We start from the raw sequence: 15485 nt of genomic DNA on the forward strand, positions 1-15485 counted from the left end.
TATCAACATACAGCAGACTACTGGTTTCTTTCAAATGTAGGTGAGAACTCTGCTCTTCCTATTCATTGTTCAACTTTTATTTTACTTTTTATTAAATAAAATCCCTACAGTACATCTACAACCTTACAGCAGACCCCTGAAGGTTTAAATTAGAAACTTACTGTTAATTAAAACTCTTCATAATTGATAAGAAAAAAATTGCTAATTTCTATATGTCTCTTTGTTGGACTGCAGTGGACTGGTGACCTGTCCAGGGTGCTACTGGAGACAGACACCAGCACCCCATGACCACGGCAGACATGCATAATTACACCCTAAATTTATGGCAGTTCTACTAAATTAATGGTCAGTTCTTAATTTGTAAGGCTAGGCTTAAAACTTTCCTTTTTGATAAAGCTTATAGTTAGAGTGGCTCAGGTTATCCTGAGCTATCTCTATAGTTATGCTGCTATAGGATTAGACTGCTGGAGGACATAGGGACCTCCATTTCATCAGTCTATCTCTCTCTCTGCAGAATCTGTTGGTTCAATCTCTAACGTTATGCTCTCTCTGCTTTTTCCTCATAGTAGCTTTGCTTCATTTGTTCCTGTTTGGCTGTGTCACCATCCTAGAGAGAAATATCAGCTGTGCTGCTGCCATCAACACCCTTGTTTATAAATGTTGGAGATCTGCCTGTTTTCCAGTGTAGTCCCGTTTCTCTGACTGGCTGGATGTGCTCTCTTCATCCTCTGACATGGGAGCTGGCTCAGAGCTCGTCTTTCTGGCTGTGTGTTTCCTGGACAGGGCCGCCTTTTATAGCTGCTTTTTGCATCTCTGCTTCTGTGTCCTTGAACCCGTCGGCCTCGGCAGATGGCCGCTCACACTGAGCCTGGTTCTGCTGGAGGTTTCTTCCTGTTAAAAGGGAGTTTTTCCTCTCCACTGTCGCTACAAGCATGCTTAGTGTGAGGGATTGCATTCGAGTCAATGAGTTGATGCAATCAACTGGTTTCCTTAGATAGAAAACTTTGAATCGATTTAACTGGATGACCTGGTGAACTGTAAAGTGCCTTGAGATGACATGTGTTGTGAATTGGCGCTATATGAATAAACTGAATTGAATTTTAAACCTATACAAAACAACAAATGAAGGGATGGATGGATGGATGATGTCTGGAACAGTCAGTCAAAACTTGACACCTATTTTTGTCGAATACCACAGAAGGTACTGGGTATATTTTGGGTGTTGATTTTGAAAATAAAAAGCTTTTTGTCGTCAATATCCTTATCCTCTAAACTGAAATGAGGCATCTAGAGAAGATTGCTGTTTTTTTCATCATAGGGGTTCTTGCAATATCTTCAATATTGCTGTCTGCAATATTGAAGATATTGAAGACAGCAGCCTCCGTCACCAGTTAAAATCCCATATTTTCAATACATCTTGGCAAACATCCAGTTTATGAAACATCACTGTTGTTGCATATTTCATAGAGGTAATGATGACTGTGTTTACTGTGCCAGAAATAATGGTATGGAAATGCAGCCTGACTAAAAATGAGATTATCTTGATTGGTTTTACATTTTTATGCAAACTATGGATTCAACTAAAGGATACAAATGTGTAAAGTTCAGAAATAGCTGCACTTTATGTTATTAGATTTCTTATAAGTGGTAGGGCTTCTCAGGAGGTCCTGAAACAACTTTTTGTAGTTTGTTAAAATTGATGGAGTAAAGCCCAGATCACATCATAAAGCAGCTTTGAAAGTATTAAGACAAAAGTTAGCGTTCATACCAATACTGTTATAAAGAAACATTTCATATGCAATATTTCATACAAACTAATATTATAAAGCATATTTCTCTGTTCATCATGATTTCCATCTAACAGCTGATCAGGATCAGAATATTGCATCAATTATTTTTTGAAATAGAAAAAAAGTTTGGCAAGTACTAAAAAGTTAATATCAAAGGGCCCTTTTAATCTGCCATAATAACCCAGTTTACTAAAATGTAGCTGTATCTGTCATTAAATGGGGAAATAATAAATTAGGAAATAGCTACAAAAAATAGCAAAGAAAAGATTTAAAACGGGTCTAACTGTGACAAGACTAGAGGAGTTCCTGGTTAAATTCCCAAAATTGAGACCCCAGACTCTGCACAAATGTAGGATCTGATTTTTTATTTATTTATTATTATTTTTTAACAGAGTACTGTCTGGCGATGTGGCAATAAGAATAATTGCCTTGATGCCAAAAAAGAGCCCAACAGAATTTGCTTTCACAAGTAGAGCAGTATGGCTATTGCCATAGTGTTCTGCTTGATTTATGCATATAAATAGCTTTATTACAAATCATGCAGGGAGCATTGCAGATTATATGGACACTGCAATGTAAGTAGAAGAGGAAAGGAAAAACAGGAAAAAAGAAGAAAAGATTAAAGAAAGAGGAGATAAAAGGGAAATAACGATAAAACATCTTCAGTCTTAGGATCTGATTCTGAAATAAAACCCTCAATCTTTGGACTCCAAATAAAAGCAGATTGTTATGGAAAACTCAACATTCTGGGCGATCATAATTGATGGTTTTAGGTTTTATTTCTGAAGGATTAACAAAGTATTTTTAACAGATGCCGTAGAAAAAAGTTTTACGACAAGCAGGCAGAAATTATTTAAAGCATATCGTATGATTCTGGCGTTGGTCTCTTCAAAGCACACAGACAGCGCAAACCCCCCCACCTTTGCCTCACAGGTCTCAGGCAGCACGAAAGGTTGCCCCTCTCCTGGGACCGAAGGCATCCGCACCATGACCCATTCATGTTCCTCTCTTTACTGGGCCCTGCATTCATCTCCTCTGCTTTCCCAGTCACAAAATTATCAGGTTGGACACACAAACCAGCGCAGAGAACAGAAGCCTCCTCCTCAAAGAGATCAAAGGTGCCACAAGTGAGTCCTCCGAGTCCGAGTTAATGACTCTCTGATGCTAAGTTTAATGGTAACATGACAGTAATGGTTGGAACAGGCCACTAAGATCTCTTGGCAGGCCTCTCAAGAAAAGTCGTTTTCTTGCTCATAAATCACTTTAAATCTCAATTCTAGCTTAATATAAATTTGACGCGTCTTTAAATAAGCATTGATTTGCTTTACACATTAAACTAACTGCTACTTGAATTTCTTTGCTGCTAAATTAGTGAGATTTGTAAACAATGTCTGGAAAAGCACTTCATTTAGCCAAGCGTTTGAAGGTGGCGGGTGACGATGAATTGTCCCCCAAAGAGTTAATTGATGGAGAGGAGAAAATCCTTTGGGGAGAGAAAAAGTTCACTTTTCTACCTCTGTGTCCTGTTTGAAGGAGATGTGAGTTGGCAGGGCAGGAGAGGCTCAAAGATTAATGCCGCCAAAGGGGGCTCTGACAGCCTTTCCGCTGGCTGCGGCTCTCTTGGGTGGCCCGATTGGTCTTGGATGTCACTTTTGCTACTTAATCTTGTGTATGTGAGCGGGGCTGATTCAGGGAAGGGTGGGGGAGCTCAGGGTTTTGGAAAGGGTGGTGGTGGGGCGCAGTGTCTGCAGGACAACAACAGGAAAGACAAACTGTGAAGAATGCGGGAATGTCACTTTGTTAACGTTTAGCAGATGATGCTCCTGTTTTTATCTCTGCAGGTTAAAGCAGCTTTGAGAAAATTCATTCCCGTTTTTTTTTTTTTTTTGGTACATCCTTTGTTGGGATGCTGCTTTAAATAGCAATTTTTCATTAATTTCATATGCTTAATCATTGTATTTAAACAAGAGACCCTGAATAAAATTAATTCATTTGAAAACTGGCTGATATGCTCATTTCATTCCACATTCATGTTTTGTCACTCCACAATTACAAACAATGTACTTTACCAGGATTTTGTGTGATGGATCAACACAAAGTTAGCCGTAATTCTCAAATGATATCGTATCTCAGGGTATAACTCAACTGGATTTTTGCATTTTTATCCATTCTTCTTTGCATGAATAACATTTGCGAATGTTATTCTTGCTACAGATTCTCCTGGAATTTTACCTTTTGAGTACCTGAATATACTGCTGTCCCACTCACTCCGTGAGTCTTGGCAGCTTCAGTTCGTACACTCCTTGTTGAAGGTGATGTTTCAGTAGGTTTCCAGTTGTAATTTTATTTTATTTTTTTCTTAATGATGATGCTCCCCCAAAGAGGTGTCTATAGCTTGGGATGTTGTTTTATTCACATCCTCCCTGAACAAAGGTGTCAAAAGTATAAAAAATATTCACTCCAGTAAACGCACAGATACCTGTGCTTGGAAAGACTTTGGTAAAAGTAATATATGGATTGAACTCATTTGGCCAACTAAAAGGGAAACACTACAGGTTAAAGTAAAAAATATTAAATTACAAAAGTGTTTACCTTAAATCATAGGTCTGCAACCCTGGTCCTCAGGATCTACTGTCATGCAGATTTTAGATGCATTCCTGCTCCAACACAGCTGAATCAAACGAGTGGCTCCTTACAAGGCCTGAGTCAAATATGATGGCACTCAGGAGAAGTTAATTCAGTCATTTGATTGAGCTGGGTTGGAGCAGACTTGCATCTAAATCATCCCTCAGCTTAAATGATACAAAATACCTTAAAACTACACACTTAAAGAGAACTGTTCTATGCATAGAACATTGCTTAATTTGGCTTTTCTGCTCACTGTGTTCATAGAGAAAAAAACAAAACATCGGCTTTGTCCAGTTAAATTTTTGAAAAGACCCACCCTCCCTACTTAAAAAAAAAATGCACATGCACAACCCTGTACCCTCTCTAGAGAGGTAATGCCTAATAAATGCATGTATCGCTCATACAAGCTTACTCTCCAAAAGAATATGTGCAACTTTTCCACTATGTGAGACTCACAACTGGTAATAGAAAATAGGGACGAGCACGAAGGACGGCCTTACGTAAACGTATCACCAGAATGATTGACAATTAGGAGGACCACTTATTTTGATAATCCACCCGGAAAAAGAACATCCTCCACTTTACCTTTAAGATTTAAAAGAGTAATATACATTAGATTAAAATAAGCAGAAGTCCTAATAAGCAGCTGAATACTTTGCTCTAAAGAAGCAAATTGTAATGCCAAGGGCCATGATATTAATTTCAATCATTTATTGTATTATTGAAATATTTGAACATTGGTGGATTGGTGATCCATCACCTGCAATATTGTCCTAATCCATGTTTCTATTAGTGTTTCTCTATAAACAGAATGGACTCCAATTTCCCATCTGCTCTATTGTATCAGCTTAGATTAGTTATCATTATAGGTATAGAAGTAAAGAGTCTGTTGTATGAATGTAAGGGGTAGAAAGTATAAAACATTGGTGCTCAAATGTCATGAGCAAAATTAAGAAGTCCTCAGAAAATTAAATGCTTAATTACAAATACTGGAAAATCTACTTTCTACATATTTAGTTACTTAACACCTCTGTCCCTGACCTGTCTGTTCGTTTGTTCACTAATGTTCTCTAAGAAACCCCTGAGGCCTTCGGCTGCATCTACAGACAATCTGAAGCCAGTTGTTTAGGAGTATCAGATGCATCACTTTCTGTTTACGTCAACAACAATGCATTACTTTGTAGAGAGCTACTACAGTAAATCTCAGTTAAGGAAATTGTAGTTGGTGGTTTCTCTAAAACCACCATGTTGCATCTCATCCAGCCTTTCTCTCTTAAATTCATCCAAGCCTTGATCCAATTCTCAACAGCTCCTTAAAAATAACCCTAGGATGAAATTAAATTTAATGATGCAGATGACTTTTTTAAAAGACCAAAACCGGCACCTCATGTTCTTTGGGCTATCTGTGACCGCACAGTTGTTGGTGAAAGGGTTCAAAGAGCAGACATATTTCTTCCTTCTGCTGATGGTTAATCTTATTAGAGGATGTTTAGGCTATGTCCCCTGCACTGGAGTAAACAGATGGGAAACACTGCCACATGATACCAAATACTGCTGGCACCTCAGAGCTTACAAATTAAGAAGAAAAGCTTACAAGATTGAAAACTGTTATACGTTGGTAATAATAATAAAAGCACTTTAACAAGTTAAAATGAAAACATTTGTTTAGGTATGATTTTCTGTTTAACTCAAAATATTTTAGATCAACACTGGGATTAAATGAGAAGGTTTAAGAAGTTTTTTTTTCTGAAAAACCCTAAAAACTACTGTACTACTGCAATAAAGATGAATCATGACCAAACGCTGAGCAAGCGACTTTAAGCTAACATCTTTAGTCCAATCTAAACTGGTGTCTTACGTGACCTTTTTGACATTTAACCCTAATCCCTAACACCTTAAACACTATTTCAGGCTGCAGCTCTAATCTCATCCCCGCTGTCTGACCTGTGTTTGTGTCCACGGCTCGCCGCCGAGCAGAGCTGAATCATCTCGCCACCTTCTCCTATTCCCATTGTTTACCCTGATCTTATTTGTGACTGACTCTGCAGTTTCCCGCGTGAGTCAGGGAGCGTTCTGTTACTGCTGTGGGCCTGACGTTAAATATGCAGTCAAACCAAATATGCCCCCCCCCCCCACCACCCAGGAGGTTATTGGGACCCCCGGCCTGCTGAAAAGTTTGGTAAAACACAGGTGTTCCCTCTCTGGAAGTCGACCCTGTTTACTCCCGCGTCCACACGCGCTAGAGAATCACTTTTTCTTGCCTTTTTTTGTTTTTTTTTTTACATGAAAGGTTTGTGTTTTTGAGAGCTGCAAGCTGCCCACATAGTGTCGTCATTAGAGCTGCTTTTCTCGTAAACTGTTTAGATTCAATGAGCTAATCCACCTACAGAGCTCTGCCGGCTGCAAAGCTGCACACCAAACAGGCCCAACGTATAGAGTCAAATCACCCCGACGGAAACTGTTAAATGTTTACTACACATTATCAGCTGATAAATGGCCCGCACTGCTTGGATTGTTTTTGCTTTTTTCTAAAGAATGAAAAAGTCAAACCAACCTGCAGAAACAGGGCATTTAAAGGGGTAATTCTGAACTTCTAAGGCTGGGGGAACTTGTAGATTTATAAGCAGTCATCACCTTACCTTTGCTTGATATAATCTAGATTGGCAGAGAGAGAGGGATTACATTTACTGATCCCTTTGTCCACAAGTCCCACAGTTATATGTTCAAATGCTGATCAGGTGGGATGGGGATGGTTAAAGCAGACTACAGGGCAACCTAGGAAGAAAATGTATTCTTAAAGCATTTACTGAAATAACACATTGCATAGGTGAAGAATTACAAAGTCAATTCAATCCGGAAACATACTCCTGACTGTCATGCATTTCATTTTCAGACTAAGTTTTTGACATTACACAGATACTATACAAACCGACCACATTGTGTGAGGACTCTGTGTGGGAGACAGGACGGGCTACAGTAAATGGGGCACCCCAGAGAACAGTATTGGTGCCGTTTTTTTCCCCACCATCTATAGTGCTGATTTTTCCTGTAATTCCCCAAACTGCTTCATACAAACATTGCCTACTCTGCAATACGCAGCAGTGTTACTAATGGGGATGAAATGGAGACTTAATGAACTACTGTACCTCCAGACAATACTTGAAACTATGGTAGACCTTCACCAGCACAAACAGTCTCCATGGCAACCACTAAACATTAAAGGTAGTGACACTGAGGCTGTGAAGAGCTACAAAAAAGTTGACTGGTCACATTATATAAAAGCGGTGTAAAGAAAAGAGCAGAGCAAACTGTGCCTGCTGCAAACCGTGGTCTAAAACATCCCAGGAGGAGACATTATGAGACTGAACAGGCTGATCCGAAGGACCAGCTCTGTTCTAAGATGGCCTTTACACACAGTGGGGGTGGTGAGTGATAGGGAGAATGGTGGCTAAGTTGTTTTCCCTTGGGGAAAGCATCTCCCACCCCACACAGGGGTATCTGAGGACACTGGGCAGCTCCGTAGGTGGCAGGTTTCTACATCTATGATGTATAAAGAGGAGATTTGGAAGGTATTTCCTTGCAGCTGCTGTCAGACTCTTAAATAAATCTCTAGCAGCCCAACGTCTACACAGACAGACCTACAGCTGCATCTATCCAATACGGTGGTTGTCTGCTGTTGCACAATACTGTATTTGTTGTTATGCATGTCTTTATGTGGGTTCTTATGCATTTAGATTATATATATGTGCGTGCTAGTCTGTACGTGTGCTGGGCAGATGTGTATGTATTAAGGATGGAACAGTTTATGAAAACCGTCTGAACCGTTCAGTTCGACTGTCTCTGTTCGGTTCGCATGTGTTGCGTTCGGTTCATGCGCTGCTCCTTTTTCTCATAGGCGAAGCGTTTACACTCCAGAGCAGAAGGTGGCGGTACTGCGACCAAAGCCAACCACCAGTAGTAAACAAGAAGAAGAAGTGAAGCAGCTTAGCCGGGTGTAGCAGAAAAAAATCTGTTGTTTTGGAGAATTGTGTGGGAATGGCGAGTGGGAAAGAACAGGAGTTGGAAGACGCGCCAGCAGCACTTTATAGGTCTGCTGTATGGGACCACTTTGTATTTAGAGTGACCTATGATGACGGCGGAAAGAAAGTTGTGGATAAAAACTGTGTGCAAGCATTGTGCAACACGTTTTGTTTATGCTAACAGCAACACGACCAACATGTCAGGCTAACAAACAACATATACCGAACCGAAAACCGTGACCACGAAAACGTGAACCGACCCGAACTGTGGATTTTGTGAACCATTCCACCCCTAGTATGTATATATACATATTTGCCTATACTTATGTATTATATAATAAAATATATATTTAGCTAGATCTTTCTGGGGTTTTTTCTTATAATCAAACTAATAAAGTTTGGATTTTTTTTATTGCTTCTTAACCCTTTTAATGACTGATCTTAAAATCTATCATCTGCACAAGTTGGCAGATTCAGCACCCTCTTTGTGCAGCTCTGTCCTCCAATTGCTCATACGATCTCCTGCAAAGAGGGACTGTTCAAGATGCAAGGGCAAGGCATCACATCTGTGCACACTCAAGAGTTAGGCTGAGAGTCGCTTCTAAAGAGCAAAGAGTCTGATGGCTATTAATAGAACAGGGAAATCCACGTCTGCGTCAATTGAGAAAATATTATTTTTCACCAGACCTGCACAGGTGCATCCAGCGACTGGATCCCCAATCACAGAGCCAGAAATGACTTTTAAATTAGTCACATCATAGATGAGGCTTCAACGGCAGTCAGCTAAACATGAGCTCAAATGAAGGTGTCATGCTGAGAGATTCTAGCTGAGCTGAACTGACGTGACGTTTAGAACATTAAATACCGAATCATAAACACTTCCAGTATGAAATTGATCCTTTAGTGTCCAACACTAATTGACCTTTCTAAGGAATGCAACACCTTCTGTTTGACTGACATTTGCTTTTAGCAGCTCCTGCAGGATGGATGGGGCAGTGTGCAGGAGGAAGGTGATAGTGACAGGGGGCGGTGGGAGATCCTCTGAGGATAATCCCCCGGTCCCACAGACAAAGAAAGTGAGTGATGTTTGTCATGAAAACCAAGATCTGTGGGCCACCTAGGATGTGGGTCTCCATCAGCACTCATGAAGCTCAGGGCAAGAGAAAATCAGAGACCCCCAGGACAAACAATATGAGTAACGAGTCTGCCGGAAGTCACCAAAACACACAAGGCCTTCAAACACCAAGGAAAAATGAGATGAGCAGAAGTGGCCACAAACAGACTGAGGAACATATTTCCCCTAGTTTAATTGCTTTGAAAGCTCCCAGAGAAGATTTTACACATAAATGATCTGATTTCCTTAAAAGCTTTTGTTTCGCTGAATCAATAAGAATTAGATTTTGTAGGTTTTATTTCTTCAAGGGTCTATAACATGCAAAATCTACCTTTTTGAGTTGTTAACTATGATATAATGCTCTTCTTTCATCAATATCATACTCAAAGTGGTATTTTGCTGAATTCATGAATGTCTGAGTAAACATGAGTTTTGCACTCTGAGCAGCCCCTCCCCGTTCTGGAAAATATTTCCAGCTCCCTCCAGAAATCACCTACCTTCACTGCACTGCCTGCTTCTTACCAATAAACAAACTCCCACACCTTCTTAGATCAGCAAGTGGAGAAGTGAGGCAGAGAGCAATCATTTGTGCTCAAAGTTGAGAGTGTCTCTTTTAGTGCATAATCTGCACAGTGACAGCAATTGCAAAAATGTGTTTTCCAGCTGTGAGAGGTCTCAGACTTTGTACCGCCTTGCTAAAGAAAATACAAATGTAAGCTAAGCCTAAGACAGAAATAGTGTGAAACAATGTGGCAGCGGCTCTTGGTGGAGCCGCTGCCACATTGTGGCACCGACAGTAAGAGGAGGCATTACAGTTAAGGCAAGTGCAATTCTTCTAGATTTGCAAAATCCAGAAAACGAAAATAAAAAAGTAATACTGCAAAGTGCCGAAGGAAACTACATTCACAGATGGCATAAAAATAAATAGTTCCTTCATTCGTTTAATCTAAAAGGGTTTATTCTGTTTCATCCTCTTCAAACACGGGTAAATAAGAACATTATCAGTAAAAGTTTTGAAATAACACATTTTAATTTGAATAATTTCCTTCAGGAACAGTTGAACAGCACTCTGTAGCAATACAGTATTTATTTTTCATTTGCATAGCTAACTTGAATTGATCGGTAGAATTGGAACAGCTGATTTATTTGACCTTTTTAAAGGAAGTTCTGGAGGGGTTTAGAAAGGCTGTTCTAGAAAAAAATCTCTCTATCACTTTAAACTAGGTAAGTGTAATAAATGCAGCTTCCAGAATGACTGCGATAGAGATAAAGCAAATACCTTATGAACAGTTTAACATAGGTTGCCTCTATACACATCACAACAAGTGTGCTTGAGGGAGTAAATGGAAGGCTTAAGAGGCAAGAGCTTTGTACAGTCTACCCAGCATGACGGCGGTAGCATAATGCTGTGGGGCTGTCTACTTGAGAAACTGTTGCCACAAAACGTCTGATATGAAAAAAAAAAAAGAAGCGTACCTCTACATCTAGAACCAACAGCTAGTTGGGTGAGTTTTCCAACTGGAAAAATAAAAAAATAAAATGAAAAACCTTCTGGAAAAACTCTGATCGTTTTCATTGTGAGGAAACCAATCAGTTTAAATGAACTTATCTTTTTCCAAAGAAGTTTTTTGTGTATTCAAAAAGAGCTTGCCATAAGATTACAATTGTGCAATTTCCTTTACACTACTGAAGCAACATTTGTGCTAAAAAAAAAAAAAAAAAAGTGTAAGGGAATTGCTGTGTGACTTTGACAGATCTGGAATAAAAACAAAGCTGTGCATCAAATGTTTGTTTTAGAAATTAATTTCAAAACCATTTACAATAATAATAAATAATAAATCATTTAGAGGCACTTAGTTTATCTAAGCTATTTAAGGTTGGCTCACCCACAAAGTATAAAATATAAGCTTAGATAAAAGTTGAGTCTCTTAGTATTTTTACTGTTTTTCTTTTCTAATTAAGCTGGTTTATATAAAGGTTAAACTCAAGATCAATAGAAAAAAAAACAGTTCCTGTGACTCACGAAACAAAAACAAACATAAATTAGAGGTAATAATAGAGATGGGATATACGAACTCACTGCTTGGCAGGGTGGAGGTTGTTAAAGATGCTATCAGAACTGAGACGTTCATTAGTTTTACAGCTTTACCACAAACCTGCAGGATTACGCACAACAGGAGGGATCCCTCTGTCCCATTCAGCTCACAGAGGAATCTCCTCCTGAATGTCTGAAAACGCAGAAACAGATTCAAGAAGAAAAAAAAAGGGAGAAAAAAAAAACATCTGCAGTTACCTGGTAACTCATCTGGTGTTTCTAATAACAGGCAATCAGGACAACAAATAACAGCAGAACGCCTTTTTGTGCCTCGAAGAGATGGTTGACGTCACTATGAGCAGAAGGTCTGAATATTCAACTAGTTTTAAACAAAAAAAAAAAAAAAGAAATATTAACTTAAAACTACGGATCTTAAGAAAATGGGAACATGCTGCTTAATTTCCATGCAGACCGGAAGGAACAAAACAGGGTCGGTCTCACTTAAAATGCTAACATTTATGTATGAAGGATGAACATGTAGATAAACAAGTGTTAAGTACTTTACTCAACATTAAAAAGCAATTTAATTGCATTAGCTAAACAGCAACAAAGAGGTTGTGATCATTTACCTGCCCAATGGAAATTCTACATCAGCGTTTAAAAGCAGCTGTCTCTAAATAGTGGTTCATTTACCGTTTAAAGTCTAATTAAAAGCAGGACTGTGTGTAGAGCCATAGCTCCCCCTATCAATATTTATATTTATAAATGATAGCCTATAACAGGGGGAGTTTTATGTAAAAGTTGTGCATGTTTCCAGCTGCAATGCAATGGATTAGGTTAACATTTCTATCAGTTAAGTAAAGCTATTAGATCATTCTCATAGTATAAGAAGCTTGTTTATTTTAAACCTTTTTTTTCCTTTTTTAAGACTTGCACTCAGCAAAGTTTTGAAGCCAAGAGAAAGAACCCAGAGGTCTGGTCTAATTGTGAGTAAACGCTGCACCAGAGCTCATTTCTGTTCAGCATCAGGGGGAGAGGGATTGCTGCTCATGTGGGAGCAGAGCTTCGCTTAGAAGAGCTGCTACATGGTGAGCGTCCCATCGCCTGGCATGGAGCATCAGCTGTGGGAGGCAACGCTGGGGTACAAGGTCCAGATGGAACATCTGCTGATGGACTCTTATCAGGAGAAAAAATAACACACAAACGCACTGCTGCTGGGGGTTGATGGAGAGAAACAGGGCATTCTTTGCAGAGTTTAAGAAAACATGCCTGCTTTTTGTTTGTTCGGGAAACGAAAGCGGGGTCCCAGCAGGCTCGCTCATTTGCATTTAACAAACCATCACAACATCAGCTTAGGTCGTTGCTCTGTATGTTGATTTGTTTCCTAATCTTAAATCATTAAAATTTCCAAGGAAATTTTCAAATGTTTTATTTTTGAGAAAACATGTCCCTACAATGTGATTCACCTCTCCTTCTGCTCATCAAATGTTGTCAGCATCCTCACCATAGGTACCGGCCCCTGGTTAAGAACTGAAGTAACTATTCCTTATATAAACACACACATCCCAGGAGGTAGGCTCACAGTTAGGAGCACAGGAGGAATAAATTCTCCATATTAATCTTCAGTTTTTCTACATTCCACCAAAAGCTTAGAGGTGTTCCACAGCCTTTCAGCATGAGCATAATTCAATTCATTTCAAATCAGTTTATTTATATAGCGACAATTCACAACACCTCATCGCACTTTATAGTTCACCAGATCATCCAGTTAAATTGATTCAAAGTTTTCTATCTAAGCAAAACCAGTTGATTGCATCGACTCATTGACTCGAATGTAATCCCTCACACTAAGCATGCTTGTAGTGACAGTGGAGAGGAAAAACTCCCTTTTAACAGGAAGCAACCTCCAGCAGAACCAGGCTCAGTTCAGACTTATAAATGTTCTCTCTGCTCTATGATTGAACTAATCTTGTATTTCTGTATATAACTTTCATCTATTCGTCTATATAATACATTTGCTTTAATTCTGTGCTATATAATTCTATACGAATAAACTAGACGGAATAGAAGCTGTTGTGATATCAGAACGACATAAACCTGCAGCTTGCTCCATCAGCTGTGTCTGCAGTCCTTCTTAATAGGTCATCTTCCAACTGTTTTTCGTTTAATCCTCAGAACTGGGACATCTATCTCACCTCTATGATGTTCTGGTTTGATGCTTTTCTCAGAAATTTAAGAATAAAATCTGATACACCCCTGATTTTGGAAAAAAAAAAAGTTTGTAAATTACCTCAGGGTCCTTAAACAAACTACCATCAGATATAGGTCAGGTCTGACTGATACAAGTCAGATTTTGGCCACTTTTTCCAATACTACTTTAAAATAATATATTTTAGGTCACCCCGCCTCTCGCCCGTAGACAGCTGGAGATAGGCACCAGCACCCCTCGTGACCCCAGCTGGGATTAAGCGTGATGGTAAATGGATGGATATTTTGGGTTGATCTGAAACAAAGGTAAGTTGTAAATCAGTTTTGCCTACTTCTAGGTACGGCAGAGGATGTGTGATGCTGCAGGCCTGTTTCTCTGAGAACTTGGAATTTAAAATAGGTTGAAAATAAATAATGTTTCACATAATGAAGGTTAAAATGTATCCGTACATATCTTCAAAAACTCTACGTGTTACGTGCAACACAATATTCCTTAATAGAAAAAAATAAGAGAATAATATTTTTTTTGTTTGATTACCTGTAGGATTGAATAAGAAGTAAATGTTACTTTCTTTTAAGCACTCCTTCATCTCTGATGTCTCTGGTGCTACATTATAATGGATCCTCTATGGTGTTAAACAAAGTGCAGCCAAGGTCTAAATACGCTTCACGCTTGACTTCCTGTTGTCGTTAAGTGTGTGCACTGAACACACTGTGTACAAACATAAAAAAAAAAAGCCTAGATAGTGACGTGTGAACCTCGAAACCAGAGAGACGGATGATAAACTATGATGAAGGCGGCAAAACTACACAGTTTGGAGGTTTGATCTCAGCTACGTAAGTTCTGTTTGCTTCTTTGCGGTTTTCTGACTCACTCGCTCTCTTAATGGCCCTTTGGAGCACTCACTTCCCTTATGCCGGTGCCAATAATTAGTTCTCTGTGTTCTTCTGCCCTACAGGTAGCTGTTAATTATCGCTCATGTTCGTCATTTGTAAAAAAAAGAAGCACGTAGAGACTTGAATGTTTCTTTAGATACTGTATCCAGCTCGATAAACAGCCTGTCTTAGGAATTCAGACTGGATAGAAATATCTAAACTGCATCACTGCACAGCAACACGGCTTTCTGAGGGTGTGTGCAACCAACAGGCATCCCTGTACGCCACATTCAGACACCAGCAATTACAACATACAGTGTAGGTAAGAGCTGTGAGTGGGAGGAGAGCACGGGCTGCATGATCTTCAGGCAAACAAACAAATATGTTGTACAGACACACAAGTTCGCCCTTCTCTTTCTTCTTGTGGGAGGGCTGCTTCACAGTTGCAGGCTGCTTCCCGCCCCATGGGCATCCTGGGTGCCCATGTCGAGGGAGGGCTCTGAGACAGAGGGATGGAGGAAACCTGTGTTTGCAAAAAAAAGCTTAAAAAATGTAGAGAAAGTGAAGAATAAGAGAGGGGTAAAGGTGGGGGTGAGATGAGTGCAGCAGCCCATGGTTTGTCTCAGGGCTGCAACAACTTCCAGAGCCGATGTGCAGCAGACTGAGGAGAGGCACGTCTGCCCCACAGGCAGAGACTGGAAAACAGGATCAAAGAGTCACCAGGGCAACCTGCTTGACACACATTGTATTAAAGCCACACGGTTAATTTGAGAGAGAGGGAAGAAGGGTAAAAGGAGAAGAAAAGGGGAGGTGTG

The sequence above is a fragment of the Cyprinodon variegatus genome, unplaced genomic scaffold (assembly GCF_000732505.1).
Source record: "Cyprinodon variegatus isolate N-32 unplaced genomic scaffold, C_variegatus-1.0 Scaffold1156, whole genome shotgun sequence".
Lineage (NCBI taxonomy): Eukaryota > Metazoa > Chordata > Actinopteri > Cyprinodontiformes > Cyprinodontidae > Cyprinodon > Cyprinodon variegatus.